The sequence below is a fragment of the Adiantum capillus-veneris genome, chromosome 1, assembly GCF_014529385.1.
Source record: "Adiantum capillus-veneris isolate H3 chromosome 1, ASM1452938v2, whole genome shotgun sequence".
NCBI classification, from domain to species: Eukaryota; Viridiplantae; Streptophyta; class Polypodiopsida; order Polypodiales; family Pteridaceae; genus Adiantum; species Adiantum capillus-veneris.
This window is the reverse complement of record NC_140931.1, coordinates 6,904,036-6,923,526: the sequence shown is the minus strand read 5'-3', so window position 1 is coordinate 6,923,526 and position 19,491 is coordinate 6,904,036. Positions and strand designations below refer to the sequence as shown.

At 50.2% G+C, this 19,491-nt stretch overlaps 1 protein-coding gene and 2 pseudogenes across 3 annotated transcripts in view; 1 reads left to right on the top strand and 2 right to left on the bottom strand.

The window, feature by feature from the left end:
* LOC147464258 (Mitochondrial inner membrane translocase complex, subunit Tim44-related protein) overlaps window positions 1-19,491 on the top strand; it is a 180,253-nt gene that overhangs the window by 126,015 nt on the left and 34,747 nt on the right. The window lies entirely within an intron of this gene.
* Window positions 290-3,629, bottom strand: LOC147464260 (uncharacterized; annotated as a pseudogene).
* LOC147464259 (uncharacterized) lies at window positions 7,024-11,058 on the bottom strand (annotated as a pseudogene).

Sequence of the window (19,491 nt, the reverse complement as noted above, 5' to 3'; positions counted from 1 at the left end):
TATATATATATATATATATATATATATATATATATATATATATATATATATATATATATATATATATATATATAGAGAGAGAGAGAGAGAGAGAGAGAGAGAGAGAGAGAGAGAGAGAGAGAGAGAGAGAGAGAGAGAGAAATGAAATGAAATGTTATATTAACGTCTTCAAAAGGCCAAAGTGACCTATGAGACCAGAAAGTTACAATGCGGTGTATCTGATACAAAGTCAGATTAACAAAATAAATTAAACTAGGATAACAAAATATAAATACTGCGGGATCCTAAACTAAGCATTACAATATGCTCGGTCTATGAGAATGCCAGTAGTACGGGTAGACCTCTCCACCGTCCCTGGTTGCTCCTCTGTTTGTTCTTCTGGGTGTACAATATCTAGTGTAAAGAAATCTGTGATCTGTCTCTGGGGATGTCTCTCTTCAACTCTCCTCAGTAAGGTTTCTCTATGCTTGTGTATCTCAAGTAGATAAAGCCCAAGACATCTTTGATCCTCATAACTCATTACCCTAGATAGAGGCCCGAAGCCTTCTCTGAATAGACAGTGAAAACGACCTCGTATCTCATAGTACACCGTGCAATGACATTTGTAATGTACTTCTGTCTCTGGCTCTAGATGGCATAAGCGGCATATTCTGTTATCTGCTGGTGTCCCTCTGAATCTACCAGTCTCAATCTCGAGCTGATGTGAGGACGTGCGTATCTGGCCAATGGCACAACGCAACCATGCGAAAGATGCGTGTCCATATAGCTAGGTCGAATCACAAACCCATCCCCCGTGAGGTGGAGAAGATGCTCTCTATAGAAGGCCATCTTTGTGCCCGACTCTTGTAACGGCTCTATCCATGTCCTCCTCGTGTCCAGCTGGATCAAATCTTGACGGATGAGTCTATTAATCTCAACCCGTGTCAGAGACCTCATGGGTGCGTGAGGAGAGTATTGAAAAGGAGGCAACCTGTCCATGGTGAAACCATGTGTCTGAAACCATGATGCCATCTGAGCATACCAGCATGATGTATCCCCGTTAAGGGCTAATTGTCTGGAGGACTCTAGAGCCACCCTGGCATATCTGTCTCTGGTAGTATCCCACAGACTGTGTACAAAGGAGACTGATCTGGTGAGCGCCTTGATCTCCATAGGGGGGGCATCTAATTCCGCTCGAATGATATCATGCGGTACAGAAACCTTGGCTCTAATCAGCCGAGAGATCATAGATACTAGGGGCTTCTCCATATGCCTCCACCCATCCTGGCCTATAGAAGGTCCCCAAACCTGCACCCCATATAACATAGTAGAGGAAACCAAAGTATCAAAGAGCCATAACTTTGTCCTAGGTTAGTGGAACTGAACCTGTGAACACATCCTCTCCATTCCTCCCAGAGCCGCACTGGCTCTAGTTAGTCTAGTCTCTGCTGCTCTTCTCAAAGAAAATCTCGGCCCAGTGAAGACTACCCTCAGGTAAGTGTATGCATCTGTATACTCCACAATCTCTTGACCATATTTGAAAGTAGGTACTGATCTCCTGACCCATTGCGGTGTGGTGTTAAACACCATAACCTTTGTTTTACCTAGGTTTACGCCCATCCACTATCCTCTGCAAAACTGCGTAGTGCATCCAAATGTTGTTGCATACCTTCTGGTGAGTCAGATACCAACACAATATCATCAACATAAAGCAACAATGGGATCCACGTCCCTGCTAGCTGGGCACCCCTGTCACTCTTTCTGTCAATGTAATCAGACACCTCATCAACATACATACCAAATAGAGTAGGAGACAATGGGCAACCCTGTTTCACTCCAATAGTAGAGTGAACTAAATCAGATACCCCTTCCGGAGTGCGCACACGTCCCACCACTGATCTGTACAAAGCCATTATCCCCCAAATTACCTCTATGGGCACCCCCATCTCTTGCAGTCTGAGCATCAATCGAGCCCTTGGTACCATGTCAAATGCTTTGCGAAAATCCACAAAGCTACAATAGATCCGTCTCCCATGTGCTCTGCCCTCCTCAATGATGGCCCTGAGTGTCAGAATATGATCAAGAGTGGAGAAACCCCTCCTGAAGCCGGCCTGACCCTTTGCTCGTACACCCTCTCCCTCTGCCCATCTACTCAAGTGTTGCTCCAGAATAGATGCATACAATCGTGCCAATGTGTGTCCAACCATAATAGTGCGGTAATTCCGATGTTCTGCAGGGTCACCAGCCTTGAAGATGGGCACAATATTAGACAACCTCCATGTCTCAGGTAATCCCTCACACATGGCACGATTGAACAACACTGCGAGAACCTTGAAGATGGGCACAATATTAGACAACCTCCATGTCTCAGGTAATCCCTCACACATGGCACGATTGAACAACACTGCGAGAACCTCCATCAGCATATCCTTGGCATGTATAAAGTAGACCGTCATGATCATATGCCTTCCCGATCCTCATCCTGTCGATGGCCCTTTGTACCATCTCCGGTGTAAAGAAAGTGCTTGTAGCTGGGCAAGGCTTGGTAGGGTCAGGAAGGGGTTCCTGTCCCGGAACCGTATATAATGATGTCGCATATTGGCCCCACACATCAGGTGAAGTAATCACGGGGGGGGGGGGGGGAGAGTGCTCATGGAAGAGTCGCCATGCCTCTCCTGAGTCCCTACTCAAGAACATCTGATATAAGTCTCGCTCCATCTGAGCTAGGTAAGCTCGCTTCTTCCGTCGCACAAGGCGTCGGAAAGCAATCCGAGACTGTCTGTAAGTGATGACTCCTAACAGAAGATCTCTCTGAAGCTGGGCTCTCATCTCTCTGCATTCCTCATCATACCAACTATTCTAGGGCATGCTCCCAGAATGTCGTCTCTTACCCGGCTGAGTGTGTGGGTATGCCACTGATGCAGCCCCATGCAATGTCTCAGTCAGTAGATTGGTGCACTCCTCCACTGAGAGGCCTGTACCATTTGTGCCAGTTGTGCCTTCCAATAGACGGTCCCAGATCTCCTCTGTATAAACGAAATCAGTCTCTGGTGTAAATGTATAGCGGATGTGTGACCCGCCTCCTAGTGTCTGGGTTGTACTATACTGAAATTTAACGGACAGTGTCAAGAGAGCATGATCTACTGCTATGCCCACTAGCTTGGCTCCCACTGTGAAAGCCTGAATGCAGGGGACAAAGCTTGGTTGTGTCATAACATAATCCACTGTACTGGCCCCATGTCTGTGTGGAAAGCATGTGAAACCGGCTGCTTCGGGAAATCTCTGTAAGCCATTAAGTATGGCTAATCCATGTGTAGTCGTCATTCCCATGAGGTATCTTCCATATTCCGTCTGCTTTCTATCATCTGAGCATCTGTCCAGTCCCAATTCACCCACATCCATCTCTCTGAGCATCTCATCTGAAGTGTCGTAGAAGACTGTCTTCGAGTTGCCCGTTCGGGCATTAAAGTCCCCTAGGAGAATGATATCACCATCCCTAGAAAACTCCCATATGTCATCATCTAGAATAGAGAAAGGTGACTGCCCTCTGGATGCAGCATACATGGATGTACTGGGAGGAAAGTAACATATGGCAATATATAGGAATCGACTTGCGTCAGCTCTCAGTCTCACCCACATATATCTAGCATGATCATCTCTTCGTACAATATGCAGTAATGGTTTTAGTTCCTCTCTAAATAGCACTGCTACTCCTCCTGAACCTCTGCTCCCATGCTCAGATCTCGCATTTGTCTTGTGAGCTGTCTCCCATCTGTAACCCATCACCTGTGGCATTACCTCTCCAGGGGCTTGATGAGTCTCTGAGAAGAATACAATATCCTTGTCTTGAAACTGTCCTCAAATGCACCCACGTCCAGTCTCATAGACCCATTACAATTCCATGTAGCCATCTTCAGTGTGGTCCCATAGGTCTCGCACCGTCATGCAATGCGTCGCTCTAAAATCACCACCCGTCCATCTCTGTAAAAGGCTATCTTTCCCTTCTCCCTTGCCGCTGTAATCTTTGGCATTACCTCTCTCATATGTGTGAGCTGTGAGAGAGTCAAGTCATCCCCGAGGAAAATACCTGTCTTTTTGAGAGTAGGCCTCTTCCTCAAGAATTCCTTCTTCTCTTCCAACGAGTGGAAGCGTAGTATGAGAGCTCTCCCCTTTGAAGACTCTCCTGCGCCATCACTTTTCTTACCTACCCTCCATGCCTTTGTGTGCAATGGTTTCTCCATCCCCGTCATGGATGTAAGGCTTGTGACCTCTTTCTCCACATTATTTATGTCCTTAAGCCCGGTCACTCTCACATGCAGTGCTCGCATCCGCCTTCTTTGTTCCTCTTCGAGGGTCATGTTGATAAGCGTCGCTGTACAAGGAGTTTCTTGACCTTTCCCTTTCTTGGCGACCTCAATCCATTTTTTGGCTTCGTCCGCCTTTTTTTGTGTCCTTGTTATCATCTCCGCCCATGAAGATGTCTTTGCCACACTCAGTTTCTCTTCCTCTGTGATAATCCTTACTTGTTCCTTGATTTCCTTGATTTCATCTATTACCGAGGGCTGAAATTCCCCTTTCTCTAGCCCACTGCTTACTCTATCAGCAAGCTCCTGTTTAAGGGTAGAGACTTCATTTTTGAGTGTCCGTATCTCGACATTTGGGTTATTCTGTTTGAGGGCTGAGACTTCTTCTTTGAGTGACTGAATTTCTGCGTTAAGGCTCTCTTTCTCCTTCTTTCACTGTGCGCCTTCATTGAAGACCATCTGAAGGAGGTTGGCCTTCTCCTTCCACCATCCTTCCATCTCTGTTTTCCACTCCTTCATTTCCCTCTCCATTTGCGCCATCCGCTTGTTCGTGAGCATGAAGGTTGCCTTTGCTCGTGACTTGCAAGCAGGTGAGACATTGACGGCTTCCGTGTCCTGTGCAGGGTCTTGTGCAGGGGAGATTGCTTCCATGTTTTGTCGTTCAAGAGATGTATCGGGCTCACTTACCATTTCGAACTCAGAATTTTTGCTGAATCTTGAGTGAATGATGTTGCCGCCTACGCGTGTGATGATGCCGCCCGTGCGCTCTTGCCGCCGTCTACCCGTATGATTTCTCTGTCTGCATTGTTGTCGCCTCCGTATCTGACCACCAGCTTCTACTCCCTCTGTGTTTCTGTAGCCTTGGAGCTACGATTAAGCTCTCCGAAAGCGCTGGTTGTTACTTTCTAGGATCAACCAAAACCAAGCCGATGGTTCTCTTGTACCAATGCTCTTAGCCTTTAGTGGTGCAGGCTCGTACAGATATTCTTCCTAATCTCAACTTACTTATTTAGAGAGAGAGAGAGAGAGAGAGAGAGAGAGAGAGAGAGAGAGAGAGAGAGAGAGAGAGAGAGAGAGAGAGAGAGAGAGAGAGAGAGAGAGAGAGAGAGAGAGAGAGAGAGAGAGAGAGAGAGAGAGAGAGAGAGAGAGAGAGAGAGAGATGAAATGAAATGTCATATTAACGTCTTCAAAAGGCCAAAGTGACCTATGAGACCAGAAAGTTACAATGTGGTGGATCTGATACAAAGTCAGAGTAACAAGATGACAGAATGACAAAATGACAAAATAAAATACTATGGAATCCTTAACTGCTAGGTGTGGACTAAAATACTATGGAATCCTGCTAGGTGTGGACTAAGCAGCTAAACAGCTAGCTGGGATAGCTACATCACAGGAGATCCAGCATCATAGGAGATCCAGCATCGGTTGCTGGTGGATCTCATCAATCTCCTCCATGGTCAGTAGTCTGACCGGGCGTCGTGCATGTCGAGCCAAAGTGATCCGAATCCTCTGATGCAGCCTCTGTCGATGCTGTGTAGTCCTCCGCAATCGTGGGCGTTTGGATCTCCCCAGCTCAGTTGCTCGGTCGATCAGTATGCCTCTGGTGTAAAGCGACGAGTCTGCTGTGGTAGTAACTCCTCCGGGTGTCTAGTGGCAGCTCTAAAGAAGTCTGTGATCTGTCTCTGAGACTGGCTAGCCTCTCCTCTCATCAGGCTCTCTCTGTGCCAATGTGTGACCATCCATGATGGTGCGATAATTCCCGGGAAGCATTCGACCTCCTGTCTTGAAGATAGGCACAATTGTACACATACTCCAAGTCTTAGGAAAACCCTCATACATGGTTTGATTAAACATCATAGCAAGAGGCTTTGCAAGCATATGTTTGGCATGAATGAAGTGATCTGCTACCAAACCGTCATGATCTTGTGCTCTCTTTGTCTTCATTGGCTTTCCTTACCCTCTCGACAGTAAAGAAAGTACATGTCTTTGGGCCTCTCTCTCGGGGCTAGGCAAGGCTGGTTGCCCTGACGTTGTGTATACAGATGTGGCATATTCCCCCCATGTCCTTATGGAGGTGATCGCGGGCATTGGTGAGTGCTCATGGAATAATCTCCATGCCTCCCTTGAATCCTGACTCGTAAATACTAAATAGCTGGTATTGATCCCGCTCTAATTGAGATAGGTAGGCCCTCTACTTTTGTCGCACTAGGTAGCGAGAGATGGTCCTTGACTGTCTATGTGTGGTGATACCCATGAGCTCCTCTCTTTGTAGTCGGATCCACGTTTCTACACTCATCATCATACCAGCTATTCTGAGATATGCTCCCAGATCGTCTCCGTGTAGGCTGACTGTGGCGAGACGTCTCCGATGTTGCATCGTGAAGCATCTCTGTCAGTATGTGAGTGAGCTCATCTAATGACAGAGAGAGAGAGAGAGAGAGAGAGAGAGAGAGAGAGAGAGAGAGAGAGAGAGAGAGAGAGAGAGAGAGAGAGAGAGAGAGAGAGAGAGAGAGAGAGAGAGAGAGAGAGAGAGAGAGAGAGAGAGAGAGAGAGAGAGAGAGAGATGATATATTAACGTCTTCAAAAGGCCAAAATGACCTATGAGACCAAGCCGTTACAACATAGTGAATCTGATACCATGTGCGGAATTAAAAAAGAATTGAAACAAAATACAATGTGTAGTACAATGAAAGAAAGGGGGGGGGAGGAGGGGGGAAGATATGATGGAGATCCATCCTCATCTGCACTCTGGACGTCGAGAGAGTATGGCTTGAATCCTCTGCTGTAATCTCCGTCGATGTTGTGTAGCTCCTCTTCTCAATCGCGGGCCTCTAGATCTCCCTAGCTCCAATGCTCGGTCTATGAGAATGCCAGTAGTAGTATGAGTGCGAGCAGAGCTTTGCCATGGTGTCTGCTCCTCTGGGGGTCCAATATCTAGTGTAAAGAAATCCGTAATCTGTATCTGGGACCGTCTTTCTCCAGCTCTCCTTAGTAAAGTGTCTCTGTGCCTGTGTAACTCAAGTAGATACCGTCCAAGACATCTCTAATCCTCATAGATGATGACCCTAGATAGAGGCCCAAAACCCTCTCTGAATAGACAACGAAAACGGCCTCGTATCTCATAGAACTCTGTGCGATGACATATGTAATGTAACTCTGTCTCTGGCTCTAGATGACAAACGCGGCATATCCTGCTATCTGTTGGTATCCCTCTAAATCTGCAAGTCTCAATCTCGAGCTGATGTGAGGATGTGCGTATCTGGCCCATGGCACAACGCAAGCCATGAGAAAGATGTGTGTCCATATAGCTAGGTCGAATCACAAACCCATCCCTTGTGAGGTGGAGAAGAGGCTCTCTATAGAAAGCCATCTTTGTGCCCAACCTGTGTACCGTCTCTATCCATGTCCTCCTCCTGTCCAGCTGCATCAGATCCCGACAAATGACTCTAGTAATCTCCACCCGTGTGAGAGACATCAAAGGTGCTTGTAGAGAGTACTGAAAGGGAGGCAACTTGTCCATGGTGAAGCCATGTGTCTGAAACCATGATTTCATCTGTGCATACCAACATGATGTATCCCCCCTGTAGAGCTAGTTGTCTGAAGGACTCTAGGGCTAGCCTGGCATATCTGTCTCTGGTAGTATCCCATAGGCTGTGTACAAAGGAGACTAATCTGGTAAGTGCCTCAATCTCCATAGGGGGGGCAGCTAACTCCGCTCCAATGATATCATGTGGTACGGACGCCTTGGTTCTAATCAGCCAAGAGATCATAGATACCAAGGGCCTCTCCATACGTCTCCAACCATCCTGGCCTACAGAAGGTCCCCAAACCAAAGTAGATGCAACCAAAGTATCAAAGAGCCATAGCTTTGTCCTCGGTTCCTAAAATGAACCTGCAAACACAACTTCTCTAGTCCTCCCAAAGCCGCATAAGCTCTAGTCCATCTAGTCTCTGCTACTCCTCTCAAAGAAAATCTCGGTGCAGTGAAGACTGCCCCCAGGTAAGTGTACGCATGTGTATACTCCACAATCTCCTGACCATATGTGAAAGTAGGTGCTGATTTCCTGATCCACTGTGGTGTGGTGTTAAACACCATAACCTTGGTTTTACCAAGGTTTACACACAATGCACTATCCTCTGGAAAACTGTGTAGTGCATCCAAATGTCGTTGCATACCCGCTGGTGAGTCAGATATCAACACAATATCATCAGCATATAACAACAATGGGATCCACGTCCTTGCCAACTGGGCACCTCTATCACCCTCTCTGTCAATGTAATTAGACACCTCATCAACATACTTACCAAATAGAGTAGTAGGAGACAATGGGCATCCCTGTTTCACCCCAATAGTAGATTGAACTAAATCAGATACCCCTTCTGGAGTGCGTACATGTCCCATCACTGATTTGTACAAAGCCATAATCCCCCAGATCAACTCTATGGGCACCCCCATCTCCTGTAGTCTGCGCATCAATCGAGCTCTCGGTACCATGTCAAATGCTTTGCGGAAATCCACAAAGCGACAATAAATCCGTTTCCCAATTGACTTGCCCTCCTCAATGATGGCTGTGAGTGTCAAAATATGATCAAGAGTGGAGAAACCCCTCCTGAAACCGGCCTGACCCTTTGCCCGTACCCCCTCATCCTCTGCCCAAATACTCAAGCGCTGCTCAAGAATGGATGCATACAACCGTGCCAATGTGTGTCCAACCATAATAGTGCTGTAGTTCCCAGGCTCCTTAGGATCCCCTACCTTGAAGATAGGCACAATAGTAGACAACCTAGACAACCTCGAAGTCTCAGGTAACCCCTCACACATGGCACGATTGAACAACACTGCAAGAACCTCCATCAACATATCCCTAGCTTGTATAAAGTGCTTCGCTACTAGACCGTCATGATCATATGCCCTGCCGGTCCTCATTCTATCAATGGCCCTCTGTACTATCCCAGTGGTAAAGAAGGTGCTTGTAGAAGTGCATGACTCTGTAGGGTTTGGAAGGGGTTCCTATCCAGGAACCGTATATAACGATGTCGCATGCTGGCTCCACACATCAGGTGAAGTAATCATTGGGGGAGGGGAGTGCTCATGAAAGAGTCGCCATGCCTCTCCTGAATCCCTTCTCAAGAGCATCTGATACAATTCTCGTTCCATCTGAGCCAGGTAAGCTCGCTTCTTTCGTCGCACAAGGTGTCGGGAAGCAATCCGAGACTGTCTGTAAGTGATGACTCCTAAAAGAAGATCCCTTTGAGGTTGGGCTCTCATCTCTCTGCACTCCTCATGATACGAACTATTCTGGGGCCAACTCTTAGAATGTGGTCTCTTGCCCGGCTGGGTGTGTGGGTATGCCACAGATGCAGCACCATGCAGTGTCTTAGTCAGTAAAGTGGTGCACTCCTCCACTGAGAGGCCTGTACCAGCTGTGCCAGCTGTGCCTTTCCATATACGGTGCCGTATCTCCTCGGTATAAACAGAATGAGTCTCTGTTGTGAATGTATAACGAGTGTGTGACCTGCCTCCTGATGTCTGGGCTGTACTATATTGGGATGAAACAGCTAGTGTCAAGAGAGCATGATCTACTGCTACGCCCACTGGCCTATCTCCCACTGTGAAATCCTGAATGCAAGGGATAAAGCTCGGCTGTGTCATAACATAGTCCATTGTACTGGCCCCATGACTATGTGGAAAACATGTGAAGCCGGTTGCTCCATGAAATTGCTGTAAGCCGTTAAGTATGGCTAACCCATGTGTAGTCGTCATCTCTGTGAGGTATCTCCCATACTCCGTATGCTCTTTGTCATGTGAGCGTTTGTCAAGCCCCAACTCCCCCACATCCAGCTCTCTAAGCATCTCATCTGAAGTGTCATAGAAGACTGTCTGAGAGTTGCCCGTTTGGGCATTGAAGTCCCCTAGGAGGATGATATCACCATCCCTAGAAAACTCGCATATATCATCGTCCAGTATAGAGAAAGGCGACTGCCCTTTGGATCCAGCATATACTGACGTACTGGGAGGGAAGTAACATATGGCAATGTATAGAAATTGACCTGTGTCAGCTCCCAACCTCACCTATATGTATCTAGCGTGCTCATCTCTCCGTACAATATGTAGTAGTGGCACTGCTACTCCTCTTGAACTTCTACTCCCATGGACAAATTTCGTGACTGTCCTGTGGGTTGTCTCCCATCTATATCCCCCCACATGTGGCATCACCTGTCCAGGCCCCTGGTGAGTCTCCGAAAAGAATACAATGTCCCTGTCTCTGAAACTGCTCTCAAAGGCCCCGACATCCAACCTCATAGATCCATTACAATTTCAAGTAGCCATCTTCAGTGTGGCCCCATAGGTCTTGCACCGTCATGTAGGGTGTCTCTCCATAATGACTACTCTTCCTTCTCTGTAAAAATCTGTCTTCCCTTTTTCTCTTGCGGCCCTAATCTCTGGCATAACTTCTTGCATGTGGGCAAGCTGTGAGAGGGTGAGATCGTCACCAAGGAAGATACCAGTCTTTTTGAGAGTGGGCCTTCTTCTCAAAAAGTCCTTCTCCTCAATAGAGGGGAAGCGCAATATGAGAGCTCTTTCTCTCGATGTTTCCCCCGCGCCTCCACTTTTCTTACCAACTCTCCATGCTCTTGTGTGTGTCGCTTTTTGCATCCCCATTAGTACCATGAGCTCCTGTACTTCCTCATCAATTTTGTCCCGATCGTTAAGGCCGGTAATCCTCACATGCCAAGCCGTTATACGTCTTCGTTGTTCCTCCTCAAGTGTCATGTTGATGATGGTGAGAGTGGGGATTGACACCTCCTTGCCTTTGCCCTTCTTTGCGACCAAAATCTACTTCTTCGCTTTCTTATGGGTTTTGGTAATCATATCTGTCCATGAAGACGTTTTTGCTTCCTGTTGTTTCTCCTCTTCCTTAATGGCTTGCATTTGCTTTTTTATCACCTTAAGTTCTTCTATCACTGAGGGTTGGACTTCTTCCTTTGCTAGTCCACCATTGGCTCTTGCCTCGGTTAGGTCTCTCTTGAGGGTTGAAATCTGATTCTTGAGGTCTTCAATTTCGGCCCGATACTTCAATTTCTCCACAGTTCGAAGGTCGGCCTTGTTGATTTTCCACTAAAGAAAGACCGCCTTCTCCATCTTCCACTCTTCCATCTCTGTCTTGCACGCCTTCATCTCCTTTTTCCATATTTGCTAACCTCTTGCTGGTAGCCAAAAAAGTTGATTTCTTCATTGCTGGTGATGCCATTGCATGCAAACCACTCAAGGGGGAGGGGCTAGAGCTATTGGGAAGTGCTGGGTTTGCGGTCATGACCTCCATCACAAGACGACCACACTAAACACACAGCTGTTTCCAGAACTTTCCACACTTATGCATACATTTTCTCCCGCATCAAGCATACATTTCGCATACAAATTTTCCTGGCTGCAATTTCTGTGAATTTCTGAATTTTTTGCTCTGAATTTTGAATTTCTGAATTTTTTGAATTTCTGAAATTCTCTACTCTGAATTTTAATTTTTCTGTATGCTCTGAAAAACCAGGTTTGCAGGTTCTGAAAATGTGCAAATTTTTGCTCCAAGGTTTGGGCCGCGAGCTCGCGCGTCGGGTCACGTCTATCACATCCCCTAGTGAGGGTGGCGCTGCCTTGCGCCTTGCGGGGTTGCCTCAAGCCACAAGCCTACCGGACTGCGGGGCCGTGAGCTATTTCGGTATTACATAGGTGCAGGTATTAACACTGCAGCCAGTACGGCAGCGTCCTCTGCGTTACAGGTTGTTCGCACCAAGTAGCGGTCCAGTCACACAGAGGGAGTTGCGTGGAGCAGGGGATCGTTGCTCGACAGAGAGTATTGCAAGCTGCGAGTTTCTCCCAGAGAGGAGGCCACGTGCAGGATTGCATCAGTGCCCTGAAGGGGCCTATCTCAGCCGCGAGCTGACCCTACTGGGGGCACGATAGAGAAGGTACGCGGCCCCCAGTAGGGTCAGCTCGCGACTGAGATAAGCCCCTTTAGGGCGCTGATTCAATCCTGCACGCGGCCCCCTATGTGGAAGAAGCTCGCGGCCTGCAATACTCTGTCGAGAAATGATTTCCTGTTGCCTGCAACTCCCTCTGTGGGATTGGCCCGCTACCTGCTGGTGCGAACGTGTAACGCAAAGGACGCTGCCCTGCTGGCTCCTGTGTTAATACCTGCACTTGTGTAATACCGAAATAGCTCACGGCCCCGCAATTGGGTAGGCTCGTGGCTTGAGGTGACCGCGCAGGGCGCAATGCAGTGCTACCCTTACTAGGGGGCATGATAGACGTGACCCGACGCGTGGGCTCGCGGCCGAGACCTTGGAGCAAAAATTTGCAGAATTTCAGAACGAGCATATTTTAGAACCTATAGACCTGGTTTTTAGAGCATTCAGAAAATTTAAAATTCAGAGCAGAGAATTTCAGAAATTCAAAAAATTGAGAAATTCAAAATTCAGAGCAGAAAATTCAGAAATTCACAGAAACTACAGGGATGGGAATTTGTATGCGAAATGTATGCTTGATGGGGGAGAAAATGTATGCGTAAGTGTGGAAAGTTCTAGAAACAGCTGTGTTTAGTGTGGCCGTCTTGTGATGGAGGTCATGAGCGCAAACCCATCACTTTCTGAGAGCTCTAGCCCCTCCCCCTTGAGTGATTTGCATGCAATGGCATCACCAACAATGAAGAAATCAACTTTTTTGGCTACTAGCAAGAGGTTAGCAAACATGGAAAAAGGAGATGAAGGCGTACAAGACAGAGATGGACGATGGAGAAGGCAGTCTTTCTTCAGTGGAAAATCAGCGAGGCCGTGCTTCGAACTGTGGAGAAATTGGAGCATCGGGCCGAAATTGAAGACCTCAAGAATCAGATTTCAGCCCTCAAGAGAGACCTAGCCGAGGCAAGAGCCAATGGTAGACTAGAAGAGGAAGAAATCCAACCCTCAGTGATAGAAGAACTTAAGGTGATCAATAAGCAAATGCAAGCCATTAAGGAAGAGGAGAAACAACAGGAAGCAAAAACGTCTTCATGGGCAGATATGATTACCAAAACCCATAAGAAAGCGAAGAAGTTGATTTTTTTTTTTTTCCCGAGAAAAAGATCCTTCTATTAGTTAATGAAAGCTGCCCATAGGGCTACATCCACCTCTGCAAGAGAGGGCTACAACAAACATGATGGGGAGACTCTCCCAATGAAAAAACAACATATATACAATGGGGCTAAATCAAGAGATGGGAGGAGGGAAAAGCCACACAGGTGGACAATAGTGCCATCTGAGCACCCCCTGGACCATGGAGTAAAACGGCCCAGGGCGCTAGAGACGAAGGAAAGCCTCGCGGCGCTCCCGCATGCGGTCGGAGCTGCCCTATAGTCCCTCAAGCTGTCCTCTGAGAGTGTGGATCAGCTCTAGCCAAAAGTCACGAACAGTCTCCGCTGGTGGTACAGGGCGAGCCTCAAAGATGCGGAAACAACGGGCCCGCCAGATGAACCAGAGAGCTAGGCCGCTGATGAGCTCCCAACACTCCGCTCTCTCACTGCTCCACTCTTGTGGAGTAAGGTCTGTGGCAGGCTGGAGTGTAGGTCGACCCCCCTGTATCACTATCATCCTGCTGGTGGAAGATAGCTCAAACTGAAGTGCCGGGCCCGTGAGGGTGGACCAAGCCGCCGCCGCCCCCCAAGTGTACTGTCGAGCCGTGGAGAGGGCAGGCATCAGCCGAAGAACTCGTAGCCACACCTGCTGGGCCGAGGGGCAGTCCCAAAGACAGTGTCGCTGACTCTCCACCAACTGGTCACAGGCTGTACATGCGGCCGAGAGACCACTATGTACAAGCCAGCTCCCTACTGCTGTGGCTCTGTGTGCAACCAACCACTGGAACAAGGTGACGCGCCTCGGCTGTCTGGAGTCCCACAGCCTCTGCCAAAAAGCTGCCAAGAACTCAACTGTGAGACCCTCCTCCTGCCAATGACGTGCTGCAGCGGGGCGGGCCTCTCTCTGTGCTGCAAGTATATGACGTCCAAGCCGAACAGTGTACTGAAAGAAAGGGAATCCTGGGCGGTCTGCAGAAGAGAATGGGTCCCTCCATAGCCACTCACCAGGATCCCACTGTACTCGTGCCAGTGGACAACACTCCCAAGCCCATAGCCTCCAGTGTTCTGTCTCAAGAGCTGCTGGGTCAGGGTCTATGACGCAAGTCCTCCCACAGATGCCCACAACTCGGATCCTCTGGAAACAACACTCTGCTACCTGCGGGGCCTCTACTGCAACTCTCTGTAATCGTCCCCCACCCTGAAGCTCGAAGAACAGGGCTGGGACAGTCTCTGAGCAAGCCCTGACTGAAATGAGAACCTCCAGTCGTGTGAAGGCTCCCATCCACGGGGGTGCTACTGGCTCGAGAGGCGTGAGCCAATCAGCTGGAACTGACTCTGAGATGTCCTGACACATGCTCTGAACCCCTCTCATGCCTTGTAGTTGGACAACCTGCACCTCCTCTGACAAACCTGTGAACTCTAGCCAGTCACCTAGAGAGCGCGCTGGACCTGCTGCCATGGGACCCCAAGAAACATGAGGCCTACTCCCAACCAAGTGGCCTCTCTGAGTGCTAACCATGGGGTTCCAGACGAGGGGCTGCCGTAGGCGCTCCTCCGTGCACGTCGGCTGCCGCTGCTCTAGGCCACGCCGCAATAGCTCCCAAGAACGAAGCAAACTCAGAGCGAATCGGTCCTCCAGTCTCCTGCTCAAACCAACTCGGCGCAACTCTGCGCAACTCTGTAAAGATCCATCTGGTCGAAGGTTGCCAAGGGCCTCCTGACTGAGGTACCCTGGCACGAAGCCTCTGCAACAAGAACTCCTTCCAGGGCTCCTCGCCTGGAAGAAGTCCTCTGACGACGAACTTCCCAAGAAGGGCTCTGCTCTGCTGTGCTGGATCAATGATCCCAAGCCCTCCCTGAGAACAAGGAAGTGTGATGACCGACGAAGCCACCTTGGCTCGGGCAATCTGAGTGTCGCGACCAGACCAAGGGAAGTTCCTGATCAACCTCTCTACCTGGCTGATGCAAGAACTCGAGAAGATCCAGCAAGAAGTGATGTACCACATAGTCGCCAACAACACCTGGTTGGCAACTACTACTCTACCAGCCAGCGAAAGTCGTGCTGAGCTCCAATGTAACAGCTTTCTCCTGATGGACAGGAGAAGAGGAGCAATCTGCTGCTCGGGGGACAAATCCAAACCAACCTGACAACCCAAGTACCGAACTGCAGTCCCTGGAGGAATCCACCTGAAACCCTCTCCTGGCATCCAATTTGGCACAGGAGCACTACCAACTGAGAAAGCCACTGTCTTTCCCCAGTTGATCAGTGCGCCCGATGCACAGCAGAAGGTCTCCAAGGCGTGCCCACATCTGTGTAAATTGGCCTCTTGGCCCTCTAAGTACAAGGCTGAGTCGTCGGCAAACTCAGCGTCCAGAAGCTCATCTCCCCGTATAGGGAGTGCTAAGCCCCTCAAACCAACCTGCTGTGACACCAAAAATCTGCTCATCGCCTCCGCATAGAACAGAAAGAGAAAGGGGGCAAGAGGACAACCCTGTCTGACCGATCGTGTGAGCATGAAGCGCTCACCTCTACCTCCTGCCAAAAGCACCTGACTGTGGGCCTGCCTGTACAAAGCTGACACCCCTCTCATCCAAGCCTCTGAGAAGCCCATCCTACGTAGCGTGCCCTCTAGAAAGTCCCAGTCAACTCTGTCGTATGCCTTCTCAAAATCGAGAAGAAGAATCACAAGGTCCTCCCCACGGAGCCGTGCAAGGGCAGAAGCCTCTCAAAAAGTGAAGATGTTGTCAAGGATACTGCGTTCCTTTACAAAACCTGTCTGAGTCCCATGTATAAGGCTCTCCAAAAGTGGCTGAATCCTCAAACTCAGAGCCTTGGCAAGAATTTTGTAGGCTGAGTTGAGAATGGTGATGGGACGCCACTGTCGAATCTCATCCAAGGAGCCACCCTCCTTTGGAATGAGGTAAATCAGGCCCTCACTCATGCTATCCGGCATCACTCCTGTGTGTAGAATGTACTGAAAGGCACTACAAAGATCTGGGCCAAGCAGGTCCCAGTACTCCAAGAAGAAGGTGAAAGTCAGCCCATCCTCACCTGGACAGCTATCACGAGGGAGGGCCCTAAGGGCCGTGTGCAGCTCCTCAAGTTGAAGAGGTAACTCAAGCCTCTGCCGCATCTCCTTAGTCACAAGACAAGGCATCTGTGCCCAGACCTGGTCCCTGCATGCATCCTGTCTCTCTGACTCGGGCTCAGCTGACAGTAGCTCACGGTAAAAGTCAGTAGCAACTGCACGCATATCCTCTGGCTCACAGACAACTGACCCATCGGGTCTCCTCAACTGATTGACCTTGGCATGCGAGTGCCGAGGTCCCACTGTCTCAAAAAAAACACCTGTCACTCTTTCACCCACCTGAGTCCACTGAGATGCCTGTCGGTGGAAGGCAAACTCATGGCGCCTCTCCTCTGTGCAAGCAAGCTCCTGTCGAGCCTGCTGTAGCTGCTCCTCCAACCATGGACTGTCTGGATGCTGCTCCTGCATCCTCTGTAGTGAAGCAATGCCTCGTCTGAGACGCTGCTCCTCCTCTCTCGCTGCAGCCCGTCGAGCCAAAGACTCCTGGAGAAAGAAGTGGCCAAGCTGAGATAGGCCTGAGGCCACTTTGTCTGCAGGTGGAGCCTGGCTGTCCATGCCCTCTGTCCATAGAGCCTCGACCCTCTCTCTGAGTGCTGAGTCCAACAAGACCCGCTCTGGGATGCGAAGCATCGTGCTCCCACTCCTCTGCCTGTCTGCCACTGTGAGGATCACTGGTGCATGGTCCGAGAAGGATGTCCCTGCCAGGATGCCCACTGATCCCCCCAAGTCACTCAAGTGGTCACTAGTGTAGAAGCGATCTATGCGCGATAGATTCACTCCTCCCACTCTGCGGTCCGATCTAGAGAAGGCAAGACTCTCTGGAGGCCTCACAAAGCCAGAATGCTGCCATGTATCCGAGACCCTCAACGTCATACAAAACCTCTCCCAAGCTGCTAACTCGACTCCATGCAAAGTAGCATGGCTGCCTCCGATCCTGTCAGAAGGGTCCTCCAACATGTTGAAGTCCCCTCCTACACACCACTGGTCAACCTGTGGCAAAGACTCAACAATCTGTGACCAAAACTCTGCACGAGCACTCGCCACATTGGGCGCATAGATGTTCAGGAAACCCACAAGGCCACCCTGAACCTGCATAGTAATCCACTGAGCCCTGCCTGGTACAATAATCCCTCTGCCCACAATGGCCTGCTGTAATGAGTCCGCAATAGTCATACATACCCCACCCTGGATGCCTCCAGGTCCAAAAGCAGCTGACCAAAAGGTATCATAGCGTCCACGCAAAATCTGACCATATCGCCGAATGCGGCTCTCAGACAAATGGTGCTCCTGAAGCATAAGGAGATCAATCTCTCCTCCCACAAGGCAACGCTGAAGCTTCTGACGCAATCGGCCCCGCTGTCGCTGAAACTGGGGCCCACCTAGTCCCTGCACGTTCCACGAGACGATCCTCATGGGGAGCGAGAGAGAACAGATGTTGCCGCAGCAGCAAGACGAGCTATCTTCGAAGTAGGCTTGGATGGGGAGTAATCCGCATTCGAGCGTCCTCTAGATAGGTGAGACTGCAGTGAGTGCCTGGTCCAAGCCCAAGTAGAGCGAGCCGTGCGTAAAGCAACCTCCTCTGTCCAGGAGTCCTCATGAATGAATACATAGCAAGGCAAACACTGCGTATCAGCAAAAAAGTACACCACAATGTGTCTACATCCTGTAGAATCTGGGGGTGTCACCGCAAACTTGGCCAGTGGCCACAAAGTCTGCAGCAAATCTGTAATGCCAAGTTCTCCCATGTGGTGAGAGAACTCGAGAACCTGTGTATGCAACCATCCCACCACTGAGTCGAGGGACCACTCTGTCTCAGTCCTGCCACATAGGGGGAAGGAGAGACCAACTGCTGAGTCCAAGGCCTCTGTCCCCTTAGCGGCGAGGAACAAAGCGTGGACTCTGAAGCAGGCTGCCTCGTGGTCTGCTGCGGAATCGCCAAGAAAACGAGTAAACCCGTAATCGAAGAAATCCCAGCGGCGTCGGAGGTCAAAGCTCGTCAAACCACGAGGGATAGCTGCAAGTGGAGAAGTCTGAATTTGCAGTGGGGGCCGCATGAAGGGCTGACCCTCTCTCGCTAGGCGACTCGTGGCGAAGGCGCTGCCAAGAGATCTCCTGGCCGCCGGCAAGGGTCCAGTCTCCTGAGCCGACTGTGGTACTGAAGCAGGAGGAGGGGGAGAAGGGGCTGGGGGGGGGGGGGGGGGGCGAGGGAGAGGAGAAGCGGGGTGGGGCGGCAGAGACATGGGGGGGGGCGTGGTGGGGAGTGAGCGGTAGCAGAGGGCGGGGGAGGGCATGAGGAGGAGGAGGGGGGATCAGAAGGCGGAGCGGCTGGCGAGGGTGAAGCGGAGGTGGTGGCTGGCGTTGGGGGCTCCTCCTGCTCAAGAGGACCAAAGCGGTTCCCTGTGGGAACCCACTGCTGCTGAGTAGGCACCTGGGGGCCACTCTGAGTGCCAGGCTGTCACTGTGGCCCCTGGCGTCGACGGCCACGGGCCTGCTGCCACCCCTCCTCCGCTGGAGCCCCAGGCTCGGAGGGTGGCGCTGAATCTGTGCTCTGTGTCGCTGGCTGTGGCTGCGGCCCAGCCTTGGCAGGCTGGGGCTGAGGCCGGGGTGCGGGTCGTGGTCTCCTCCGTGGACAAGCCTTCGCTAGGTGGCCCATCTGTTTGCAAATGAAGCACTGGTTCGGGAGACCCGAGTACTCCACACTCTGTCTAAACCAACCCCCACTCACCCGAGGCAGAAGGATGACCTTCGGGAGCGTGTGGGTATCTCTGACCAAAACTCGAACTGAAGGGATGCCAGCCGCCTTGGCAGCTACTGCTGCTGCCGTACGAGGTGTCTCCAGGACAGTTCCGATGGCGGAGCCAATCCTGGAGAGAAGTGGAAGGTACTCCCTCCGTAAACCCGGAAAGCAAAATGAGATGGGGATGTCCGCCTCCTCTACTAGCACATCCGAAGACGGGTCAAAACCATGTCGCCACTGTGGAAAGTGGGCGCGTGATGCTCGGATGGTAAGAAGTG